The 11,862-nt window shown below is 43.7% G+C and overlaps 2 long non-coding RNA genes and 1 pseudogene across 3 annotated transcripts in view; 2 read left to right on the top strand and 1 right to left on the bottom strand.

Moving 5' to 3' along the window:
• The window catches only part of LOC129050751 (uncharacterized), a 32,905-nt gene extending 31,661 nt beyond the window's left edge, over window positions 1-1,244 (bottom strand). The window contains exon 1 of one of the 2 annotated variants that reach the window (XR_008514496.1): window positions 1,060-1,244. This is a non-coding gene — a long non-coding RNA (uncharacterized LOC129050751). The remainder of the gene's footprint in view (window positions 1-1,059) is intronic. The other variant, XR_008514497.1, reaches the window with a different exon arrangement.
• Window positions 1,245-1,327: 83 nt separating this feature from the next.
• LOC129050748 (uncharacterized) lies at window positions 1,328-8,739 on the top strand. The gene is made up of 3 exons (XR_008514490.2): window positions 1,328-1,633; window positions 2,089-2,178; window positions 8,412-8,739. It is a non-coding gene; the product is annotated as an uncharacterized LOC129050748 (long non-coding RNA).
• A 519-nt stretch (window positions 8,740-9,258) lies between these two features.
• LOC100445513 (N-lysine methyltransferase KMT5A-like) lies at window positions 9,259-10,518 on the top strand (annotated as a pseudogene).
• Window positions 10,519-11,862: the final 1,344 nt, after the last annotated feature.

Below are 11,862 nucleotides of genomic sequence, written 5' to 3' on the forward strand. Positions count from 1 at the left end.
TCTCCCTTATGAAATATTATGAAGACATATGAGGGCACAGGTCCTGCCCTGATGGGGCTATAGGGATGAGTTCTGTGAGATGACTAATGCATAGAGTAACATAAGACCCTTTCTGTGTAACCTCCACTATTTGGATAAAACCCTTCTCTAGTAAGAGTGTACATTTTTAAATCTTAGAAAAGTTCTGGCAGAGAAGGCATTGAAGCTGCCTGCTGCAGGAGGTATCTGGGGTGGGTAGTTAAAACAACAAACATAGTAGCAACCTGCAAAGATACTTGTGGCCTAGTGTAAAGTTAAAACAACACAAAAGTGTTTTCTTTGATATTCTTACAAGTATATGACTGGTGACTGTGCACCTAAGTTGCTATTATGGACTAATGGAGGCCAGATTCCTTTGGGAAGGGATTGTGGGACACTTAATTGAGAAAGCTCTAAAACATTTTCCAGGGAGTCCTCATATTTGGGTCTGGATCTTGGGCCTTCTCTGGTCTTTTGGGTCTCTTTGGAGACCCCACTGTGCCCACTTTCACCCTAGACCAGCTCTGCCCATGGTTGTTGCCATGATGCATCTGCTGTTTGTCCAATGAGATAAAGTAGCTGGACTCATCAAACAGCTCCTCATGGATCTCCTGCATGGAGCTCAGCAAAGAGAGTGCCTGGAAGCCTGGCCAAAAGGTGTCAATAGCATGCCTGGCTTTCCCCACAGGGGACACTCCCATTAGAAATTCTGCCCCCCAGATCAGGCACAAAGGAACATTTGCATTGACCTCCTACCAGGGAGAAAATGAGATGACAGCTTGACGTTTTTAAATAAACATCTGAACAGATAAAGGTGGTCCCCAGCACTCAACTTTCTATCCTGCCAGGCATAACCTGGGGTATAAACTTGACAGATGTGTTAGCTTCTCAACAGCTGGAAACCTGCTCCTGTCAGAAAAGGACCCATTATCTCTTTCTTTCTCACAAGACATGGTGCTGAGGAGAGGTGTAGGGCTGCCCAGATGATATCAAAGGTGGGGCCTGACCTGGATGGGCCTGCCCTGCATGGCCTTCTGTTACCTGTGGGTGCCCCTTTCCAGAAGAGCCAGAGATGACGAATGAGCCAATGTCTACGTCATAAGAAAATGCTGTCAGTTCAAGCCTCCCTGAGGTGAGAGCCTCAGAAATCCACAGCAGGAAAACATCTTGCTGTCTTCAGAGTCTTCTTACTAAACACAGGGATATCTCTAAAATGAGGGTCCCAGTTTACCAGAGTTCTAAATTCTCTTGGAGTCTGTAACTAAGGAAGTGAGGTCACTTCAAGATTCCATCACCTGGGCTCCTTCCTTCAACAAGACCGACCCACAGGCCCTGCTGGGCTCCTGACTGCTCACCCTCCTTTCCCATGTAAACTCCTCACCTGTTCACAGTTATGAGAACCCAGCCCCTAGTCCCTTTCTCAGCTTCCTGAGAAGAGCTGGATGTGGTCGAGGACCCAGGTTTGAGACAGACGTGGGTCAGAGCATCTTGTCTTACTATTTCTGCGATCTTAGACAAGTCAGTGTGTGTTTCAGGACCTTCTCTGTCACCCAACATGCATAATGGTAACAATGCTAGAATCTTCTTCCTGGGAAACTCATCAGGTTTATATGAGGTAAAACTTATAAAACCCATGGTATGGCATCACAAGTAGATAATGCGCAAACTTAAAGATGCAAAAATTACCATAAGGGATGGGAGGTGGCATGATATATAATTTAAACAGGCCTGGGGTCCAGCAGTGTGATCTTGGGAGAGTCATTTTCTCTCTGTGCCTTATTTTTAATTTTGTGCCATGAGACGTTGAAATTAAATGCAATTCAAATATTGTCATTTTCTAACATTAACCCTTCCAGTGTTTTCTCATATTTAGAATTAGACCCATGTGCCTCACCTTGATATATAAAGTGAGCAGCTGCATAAAATCTCCCAGCATGAAGACGTTAGTGACTCACTTGTGACCAACAGAATATAACAAAAATGTTAGGATAACACCTCAAACTTCAGGCTGCCATAGCAAGGAACCATAGACTGTATGGCTGATAAGCAATGAAATTTTATTTCTTATAGTTGCAGAGTCTGGAAGTTGAATATCAGGATGCCAGTATTGTCAGCCTTTGGTGAGAGCTCTTCTGAATTGCTGACTGCAAACTTCAGGTTGTATCCTCACCTGGTAGAGAGAACAAGAGAAATCTCTCTGAGATTCCTTTTATAAAGCCAGTAATCTTATTCATGAGGACTTCATCCTCAGGACCTAATTATCTCCTACTTCCTAATATCATTACATTAAGGGTTACAATTTCAAGATATAAATTTGGGAGAAAATAGACCATCAGTCTATCATGACTCCCAGAATTACATATGAAAATGTTGTAATTTCCCTTCTACTCACTCTGTCTTGTGCTTGCTCCCTCAATCTCTGTTCCTGTCTCTGTATCTCTCTGGGTCTCTCTGTTGTATTCCTCACATTGCAGAAGCAAGCTCCAATGTTGATGCTATGAGTTGCTATGTGTATGGGTCCATGTGGCAGAGAACTGAAGGCGTGACAAGGCCAATAGACAAAGAAAAATAGGCTCTCAGTCTACACTGAATTCTGCCAACAGCCACGTGAGAGAGCTTGAAAACAAATTCTCCCTCAGTTCAGCTTCAGCCTCATGAAAGACCCTGAGTCAGAGACACCCAACCAAGCTGTGCCCCTATTCCGGTTCCAACAAATTGTGAGATATTAATAATTTATTGTTTAAAGGTGCTGTGTTTTGGGGGCACTCTTTTCAGAGAAGACCAGATTACTACCCTCATCTTTCAGCCCCCAGGATCCTCCCTCTCTCTGTTTCTCTTTTCCCAAGGCTCCCTGCAGTGAAACTGGCCTTTTGCTATACAAAATGCCTATTTTTGGTATATATAAGAAAACCGTCAGTTGTTTAGCCCAGATAGTTGAGATAAATGTCCAAAGATACAGAAAAATTAAATCCATTTTATTGTTTACCTTTATTCATGGGAACCATGATTTCTTCCTGTCCAGGCCCAGTACTGATTCCCTCAAAAGCCTCATTGAAAAAATACTAAAATGATAATCCAGAAAATCTAGTTTTTTCTAGCATGTAATCATCATGTTTAAAGTAAGGAGCATGAATCAATGAGAATGGGTTCAATATCTGCTTGAGGTGAGACAAGAAAATGCTAAAATTATTATCTATTATTTTATCAAATTTTTTGAACTATCTGGTTTTGATGTTTTGCTTGTCATGTATGCAGTATATTAATAAGATTAAATAGACATTCAGTTAATAAATGATTGAACATTTTTTAGTTCCTTCCAAAACACTTTTTTTACTAATACTATAACAAGCAAAAGTTTTTCATACTTTGTGTACATGTGTCTTTTTCATATAATGACTTATTTTATTTTGGATAGGTATCCATAGGGGGATTGCTGGATCAAATGGTAGTTCTATTTTTAGATCTTTAAGAAATTTTCATACTGTTTTCCGTAGTGGTTGTACCAGTTTATGTTCCCACCAGTAGTGTAAAAGTGTTCCCTCTTCATCACATCCATGCCAAAATTTATTTTTATTTATTTTTTATTTTTTAATTATGGCCATTCTTGCAGGACTAAAATGATATCTCATTGTGGTTTTAATTTGCATTTCCCTGATAATTAGTAATGCTTAGCTTTTTTTTATATGTTTGTTGGCTGTTTGTATATCTTCTTTTGAGAATTATCTATTAATCCACTTTTTGATGTTTTTTTTTCTTGCTAATTTTTGGGGCTTCCTTATAGATTCTGGATATAGTTCTTTGTCAGATGTATAGTTTGCAAATATTTTCTTCAACTTTGTTTGTTGTCTGTTGACTGCTGATTATTTCTTTTGCTATTCAGAAGGTTGGTTTTTAGTTTAATTAGGTTCCATTTGCTTATTTTTGTTCTTGTTGCATTTGCTTTTGGAGTATCAGCCATAAATTATTTGCCTAAACCAATTTCCAAAAGAGCTTTTCTGATGTTATCTTCTAGAATTTTTATGGTTTCTGGTCTTAGATTTAAGTCTTTGATCCATCTTGAGTTGATTTTTGTATATGGTAATAGATGAGGGTCAAGTATGGGGCAGTTTGGGTCTTTGAGGAGAGGTTGTGGACCTCTAAGGCCAGACGAGCTATAAAAAATTTTATCTCCTCTGTTTTCTGAAGTTTAGCAATTGCAAAAAAGTATAGAACTTGAATGGAAGTCCTCCAATGATACTGGGTCCCCAGGTCTTTGGACATTCCTCCTCAACCCAGAAGACAGCCACTTCTTTGTCACTTCAACAACAGCAGGAGCATGGCTGTTTCCAAACACTTTCTACAACTCTCCTCTCAACACACAATCTATACCCCTTAGATGCTGGGTACTTGGTATTGCACGGTTAGTCAGCAACATCCCATCCCTGAGCCCTAGAGGCCCCAACACATACCCTGAAATGACTGAAGCACTGAGACCCCATCTCCTGACACCCCAAACCAAGAGAAAAAGGCTGTTTGTGTCCTACGTTTCTACCAGCTACCCCAAGGCCACATGATTCACAAGTGCACTTCATGGTTCAAACCACCAGTTCCTGCCCCACCCATGGCAGAGTAGACCTTTTTTTTTTTCTCTACACTTGCAGGGCAGTTACTGACCATGGAGAAAAAACAGTCATAAATTTTGGCCCTACTGTTAAATCTAAGTCTACCCACTAGACCCAAGGAACCATGTACATGATAAAGGGTCAAGCCTTTCTGTTTGCTCATGAGAACTGCACCAAAAAAAAAAAGTGTGGTCCTGTTGGCACTCCATTAGATAATGCATGTTCTTGCAGAGCCTGGTGTTAACGCTTCAGAGACAAACTGTTCCTGGGTAGAGATTTCCTACATAGCAGAGCAGCTCCCTCACTCTGATATATTTATTGAAATAATTGCCATGAGCGTTTGTCCCACAGCACTCAAGGGCGCTCCTCAGGTTCGTACTTTTTTTTTTTTTTTTTTGGGATAGGGTTTCTCTCTTATCAACCAGACTGGAGTGCAATGGTGTGATCTTGACTCACTGCAATCTCTGCCTCCCCAGTTCAAGCGATTCTCCTGCCTCAGCCTCCCGAGTAGCTGGGATTATAGGCGCACACCACCATGCCTGGCTAATTTTTTCATTTTTAGTAGAAAAGGGGTTTCACCATGTTGGCCAGACTGGTCTCAAACTCCCGACCTCAGGTGATCCACCCTCCTGGGCCTCCCAAAGTGCTGGGATTACAGGCATAAGCCACCACACCCGGCCAAGGTTCATCCTTTCTTTCTTTCTCCACCCCGTGGGGAGCAGTGTTCATCACTGTCCTGCTGTGAACCCTGCAGTATTGATGCAATAGCTGGTCTTTTGAGCTGTTTTTACCTGTGCCAGTAGAGAGGGCTGGAGGCCCCACCTACCCTGTGGGCTTTTGGAGGTGACCAATGCATCCCAAGGCTAGGGGACAGGCATCCTGCCTCTACTCCACTTTCCTGGGGCTTGCTTACTGGCTGGGATGGATTTTGGAAGTGGCTGGAGCTGCCTCCCAACCCCTGTTTTAGGGGTGGCCACAGGCCAGGTAATAGTGAGTATGAGTGGGTCAGGAAGGCTTCCTCTGTCCATGCTTAGATCCCTTCTCTATGATGGAGGAGAGAAGGTCAGACCTGAGCCTCCCTAGAGATGCTCCTCTTTGCCCAGTCCAGGTCAACCAACATGTGGTGTGGTGGGCTACCACTGGCGGGCAGCAGATGTAACCACTCCAGGAAGTTATCAAATGGATTATATGAGTGCCATGGCTACTATGTCTTCTCAAAAAGTCAACCAGATTTTAGGTCTAGGGGTGGAGTGGAGAGAGGGCCCACACTGGCAGGTGGGCAGCCATAGGTCCATAGGTGAAATTCATCCTTAAGGTGGAATGTGGAGGGGTCCAGAGGTTTATGCCAAAAGTAACATGCCATAAAAGTTACTAAAAGTAAATTATAGAACACTGTCAATCATAAATATATAAACTAAACATCAACAATTACAATTACTATTGTTATTCATCATTACTATCATTATTACCACTATTAGAAGCAGTAGTTGTTGTTGCTGCTGCTGTTGCTGTAGGAATGGTAATAAAAACACTAGCAAAGCTCTACCACCTCCTTGCTGGCTTGCTAGTTTGCTAGTCTGGCACAGACTTAGGACCTCTAAGGAGGGAGGAAGGGAAGGGAAGTAAGGAAGTAAAGAAACAAAACTGAATCCTAAATAGTTTTCCCTCCAATTCCGGGGTCTTGTTTTTTAAGTCAAATTCTTGTTTAAAATGAAAACAAAGAATCAAGTTTTTCTAGCCTCCATGTGTGTCTGTTTGACGGAAGACAACAGAAGAGAGGCTTAGGTTCATGAAAAATGTTTAATCCTTCCCGAAGCCCGCGCCTGCTTAAGAGCCCCCTACAGGGAGCCTCACAGGAAATTTTGTGAAGCTGAAGCTTTCAGGCTCCACTGGGGCCAAGGAAAGTTTGAATCAAGACTGAGGACGGGCGGGGCGCGGTGGCTCATGCCTGTAATCCCAGCACTTTGGGAGGCCGAGGCGGGCGGATCACGAGGTCAGGTGATCGAGACTATCTTGGCTAACACGGTGAAACCCCGTCTCTATTAAAAATACAAAAAATTAGCCAGGCATGGTGGCAGGCACCTGTAGTCCCAGCTACTCGGAAGGCTGAGGCAGGAGAATGGCGTGAACCTGGGAGGCGGAGCTTGCAGTGAGCCGAGATCGCGCCACTGCACTCCAGCCTGGGCGACAGAACGAGACTGTGTGTCAAAAAACAAACAAACAAAACAAAACAAAAAACAACAAAAAAACCCTGAGGACAATGATCCTGTGTATTTGAAGGTAGCAGGTAGGGTGGTACTGGACTGCAGCTGAAAGGAAGGAGGCAGGTATCACTTAGTGAGTTAGTGGAAGCCTACATTGAATGACAGAGTTTGTTCATGAGAGAGACCAGATTCCAGTTTTATGAGCAGCGATCAGTAAAACAGACACACCTGCACAGCCGGAAATGGGGGACAAAGATAGAATGTATGTGTTCCAGCAGCAGACAAGGTGTCTACTAAGAACACACCTGCTACTTTACCTTAGAACTCTGTTCTTACAGACCAAGCAGACATTCTCATGTGAAAAACACCATATGTTTCCATCACAACCTGACAGGAAGAGACTGGTAGAGTATCCTTCTCTCTATCCTTTGCTTTCTCCTTCCCCATTTCTCTGCCTTTGTCTTTCTTTCTTTCTTTCTTTCTTTCTTTCTTTTCTTTCTTTCTTTCTTTCTTTCTTTCTTTCTTTCTTTCTTTCTTTCTTTCTTCTTTCTTTCTTTCTTTCTTTCTTTCTTTCTTCTTTCTTTCTTTCTTTTTCTTTCTTTCTGTCTTCGTTCTTTCTCTTTCTTTCTTTCTTTTCGTTCTCTCTCTCTCTTTCTTTCTTTCTTCTATTTTTTTTTTTAGAGGAGTCTGGCTCTGTCACCCAGGCTGGAGTGCAGTGACACCATCTTGGCTCACTGCAACATCCACCTCCGGGATTCAAGCGAATCTCCTGCCTCAGCCTCTGGAGTAGTAGCTGGGATTACAGGTGTGCACCACCACACCCGGCTGATTTTTGTATTTTTAGTAGAGACAGGGTTTCACCATGTTGGCCAGGCTGGTCTCAAACTCCTGACCTCAGGTGATCCCCCGCCTCAGTCCCCCAAAGTGCTGGGATTGCAAGCATGAGCCGCCACACTCGACCACCATTTCTTTACTGTTCAGAAAGTATCTGGCGTAGGTGTACAAGCATACTGAAGTTTCTGTGTGCCTGCTTGTTTTTACTAAATGACCAGTGGGGTCTGTTGATTGACATCCAGTGGAGATAGAGTGGGAACAGAGTCCCTTTCTTCAGTGGCTCCTCACTCAGCCCTTACCCTCATCTACTAGTAATTACTTTGCCCTCATTGATGTTAGAAACAAGTGCTTGTGCCACAAAGAAAACCAGCACTTAGACAGAAAACTTCTCAGCAGGATACATTTACTTCTGCAGAAGGGTGCTGCCTGCTTCCTTCTGATTGCAAGAGCACATCTAGCGGGGTAGGGTAGGAGTTTTTTACCCTTAACGCAATTCCTGTTTCTGTGTCCTTTCCCCATTAGCTGGAGTCAGACCGCACAGTCTAAGCTAACCCTATTGGCTACTGTTTGAAATTGAGTATGGCTAATTAGGAGGGAAGGGAGAGGCTGTACTTTGCTAAGGCGGGAAGGGTTGTTTACAGAAGAAGTACAAGGCATGTCTGGGCACGGGGAAAGGTTGTTTACAGAGTAAAAGAGTAAGAGGTTTGCTAGTTACAGATTAAGAAGAGAAACAAGTGCTCCTTAACAGATTAAGCAGGAAGGGCTGTGTACAGAGCAAGAAAGACTAAGGAAGCTTTGAAGAGGAACTTATTGGTCTTAACCAAAACAAGCACAAATAAACCAAAAAACAAAAATCTGCAACAATGTAAAAACTTTTGCATACATTTTTACACTGGACGATTTTAATGCTTTTTATTATTATAAATTCAAATAAATTTTGTAACTAATCTTTCTGCATATCTCCTCCATATATGACAGTATGTCTCTAGGTAGGGATAGGTGTTTCTAAAAAGAAGAAGAAGAAAGAAGAAGAAGAAGGAGGAGGAGGAGGAAAAAAGAAAAGAGGAAAGGAAGGAAGGAAGGAAAAGAGAAAAAAAGAGAGGAGGGGGAGAGGAAAAGGAGAGAGGAAGGAAAGGGAAGTAAGGAAGTAAAAAAAAAACAAAACTGAATCCTGAATAGTTTTCCCTCCAATTCCGGCAACTTGTATTTTAAGTCAACTTCTTGTTTAAAATGAAAACAAAAAATCAAGTTTTTCCAGCCTCCATGCGTGTCCATCTGGTGGAAGACAACAGAAGAGAGGCTTAGGTTCATGAAAAATGTTTAATCCTTCCAGAAGCCAGCGCCTGCTTAGGAGCCCCCTGCAGGGAGCCTCGCAGGAAATTTTCAAGTCTTACTTAGCCCAGAAGGTGCCTGTGAGGTGAGGGGTTCCTGTCCTGTATCCCCATAGACGTCTCTTTATGGTAAGATTTCTATTTCTTTAGTATATATCCAATAATAGGATTGCTGAGTCGAACGGTACTTCTGTTTTAAGTTCTTTGTGAAATCCCCACTTTGCTTTCCACAGTAGCTGAACTGAGCCCCCTCCCCGGGCCAGGCGCCAGATGGTGGGCAATGGCAGTGGAGAGTGGGCGGGGCCGCAGAGGACAGGGCTCTGCGCCTCCCTCCCTGTGTCTTGTGCTCAGGGCGGCCCGGGGCTGCGGTGGCGCAGGTCCCCGACCCTGCCTCTCCGGACACGGGAGAAGGGGAGCCGCGGGGGCGCTAGTGACGGCGGCATCAGCTGCCACAGCGGCGGTGGCGACTCCTGCGAGAGCGCGGGGTTCCTCCGAGGGCCAGGCGGGGCTATGGGCAGAAAGACGCCCAAGCCCCGCGCGGTGGAGGCGGCGGTGGCAGCGACGGCGCGGGCTGGAGATGGTGGAGTGGAGGGACCCGGGGAGCCCCGCACAGATGGGGAGAATGTATTCACCGGGCAATCAAAGATCTATTCCTACCTGAGCCCCAACAAATGCTCTGGAAAGCGTTTCCCGTTTCAGGAAGAGAGCTCAGTTACGCATCACGGAGTCAAATGCCAAGGAAACCATTAGCCGGAATCTCCAGGAAAAGAGAAGAGAAAGGAAATGCAACAAGGAGCACCAGGAAGTCAGAGGAACAGAAGATCAAACATGCCAGGAGAAGTTCCCTGGCACCTTTTCCAAACCAATAATCTGAAACAGCAGAACCTCCCAAAACTCTAACCTCGTTTTGTGATTCCACCAATGCAGCATCGCCAAGCAAGCTCTGAGAAAGCCCTTCAAGGGCACAGAGCCCCGCCATCCCCCACTCCGGAAAAAAGCTCAAGGAAAAACGCAACAGACTCGCAAACTCTCGGATTTCTACCCTGTACGAAGCAGCTGCAGGAAGAGCAAAGGTGAGCTGCAGTCTGAAGAAAGGAAAATAACAGATGATTTGATTGAAGATGGGAAGAAAGAAGGAATGAAGATTGACCTCGTTGATGGCAAAGGCAGGGATGCGATCGCCATCAAGCAGTTCTCCCAGAGTGACTTTGTGGTGAAATAACCACGAGGCCTCATCAAGACCGCGACGCCAAGATGCAGGAGGCTTTTTACGCACAGGACCCTCCGTAAGCTGCTATATCTACCGTTTTCAGTATCTGAGCAAAACCTGCTGGATGCAACTAGAGACACAAATCCCTTAGGAAGACTGATCAATCACAGCAAATGTGGGAATTGCCAAACCAAACTGCAGGACATCGACAGCTACCTTACGTCATCCTCATCGCCTCCCGAGACAGTGAGGCCTGGGAGGAGCTCCTGTATTACTGTGGGGACCGCCCCAAGGCTCCCTGGAAGCCAACCGGTGCCTGAAGCATTAACCCTGGGCCGGGCGCCCTCTGTGCCCCACCTTCCCTTCTTCAAAGGACAAAGTGCCCTCAAAGGGAATCAATGTTTTTTTACACACTTAATCTTAGCAGATTACTTCAGATGCTTTTAAAAAGTATATTAAGATGTCTTTTCACTGTAGCATTTAAATATATGTTACAGGTTTCCAAGGTGGACTTGAAGAGATGACCTTATATTACCAAAACTTTTCTCTTATAGTTGTTTTTGGACTTTTTTACATGAAGTCAAACGTTTGTGCTTCCCAGCATGCAGTCAAAGACACAGCACAGGTTTTAGAAGAAAGTCAAACACGAGCATGTTCTCCTTTCTCCAGTGGAAGAACCAGGACTGTCCCCTGACACCCCAACATCCAGGGACAGGATGTGAGGAAGATGCTGCCTTTCAACTGCCTGGATGGGATGTTTCCAGGCTCATGTTCTCCTAAAGTCTGAACAGGCACTCATTGAAGCCTGTGAATATGGTTTTAAAAGGTTTCACAGTAAGCTAGGTTTCCCCTCTGGCTTTCTCCAAAGGTTACTGAGCCTGTGGCCCTGAGCAGTGGCCAGGCATAGATTTACTCTTCCAAGCTGCTACTTTTCTGAATATCTTGAAGCATCAGGGTGCATAATAAAACTAGATGTGGGCAGGGAAACTGTTGCTTACCTTCCCTGCTGCAACAGGGTTTCCTGAAACTGGGTTAATTCTTTATAGAAATGCAAACAATAAGTTTATTTTAATAAAATAAATAAAAAACACAGAAAACAACTTATAGATGTCTTCAAGTGAGTGAAGTGGCTGTGGGTTTTGAGAGCTTTCTTTTTTGCTGTAGATTTTTATATATAAGGAAGTGATTCAGTTTCAATCTTATGTATGTGGCTAGCCAGTTTTCCCAGTGCCATTTATTGAATAGGGAGCTTTCTCCCAAATTACTTATTTTTGTTGAATTTGTCAAAGATCAGATTGTTGTAGGTTTGTGGCTTTATTTCTGGGCTCTCTATTCTGGTCCATTGGTCTATGTGTCTGTTTTTGTATTGGTACCATACTCTTTTGGTTACCATAGCTTTGTAGTATAGTTGGAAATTGGGTAACGTGATGCTTCTAGCTCTGTTCTTTTTGCTTGGAATTGCCTTGGCTATTTGGGCTCTTTTTTGATTCCATACAAATGTAAAATAGCTTTTCTTCAAATTCTGTGAAGAATATAATTGGTAGTTTGATAGGAATAGCTTTAAATCTATAAATTGCTTTAGGCAGTATGGCCACTTAAAATATTCTTAAAATATTGATTCTTTCTGTTTATGATGATAGAATATTTTTTCATTTGTTTTTGTC

Source organism: Pongo abelii, chromosome 18, assembly GCF_028885655.2.
Source record: "Pongo abelii isolate AG06213 chromosome 18, NHGRI_mPonAbe1-v2.0_pri, whole genome shotgun sequence".
NCBI lineage: Eukaryota > Metazoa > Chordata > Mammalia > Primates > Hominidae > Pongo > Pongo abelii.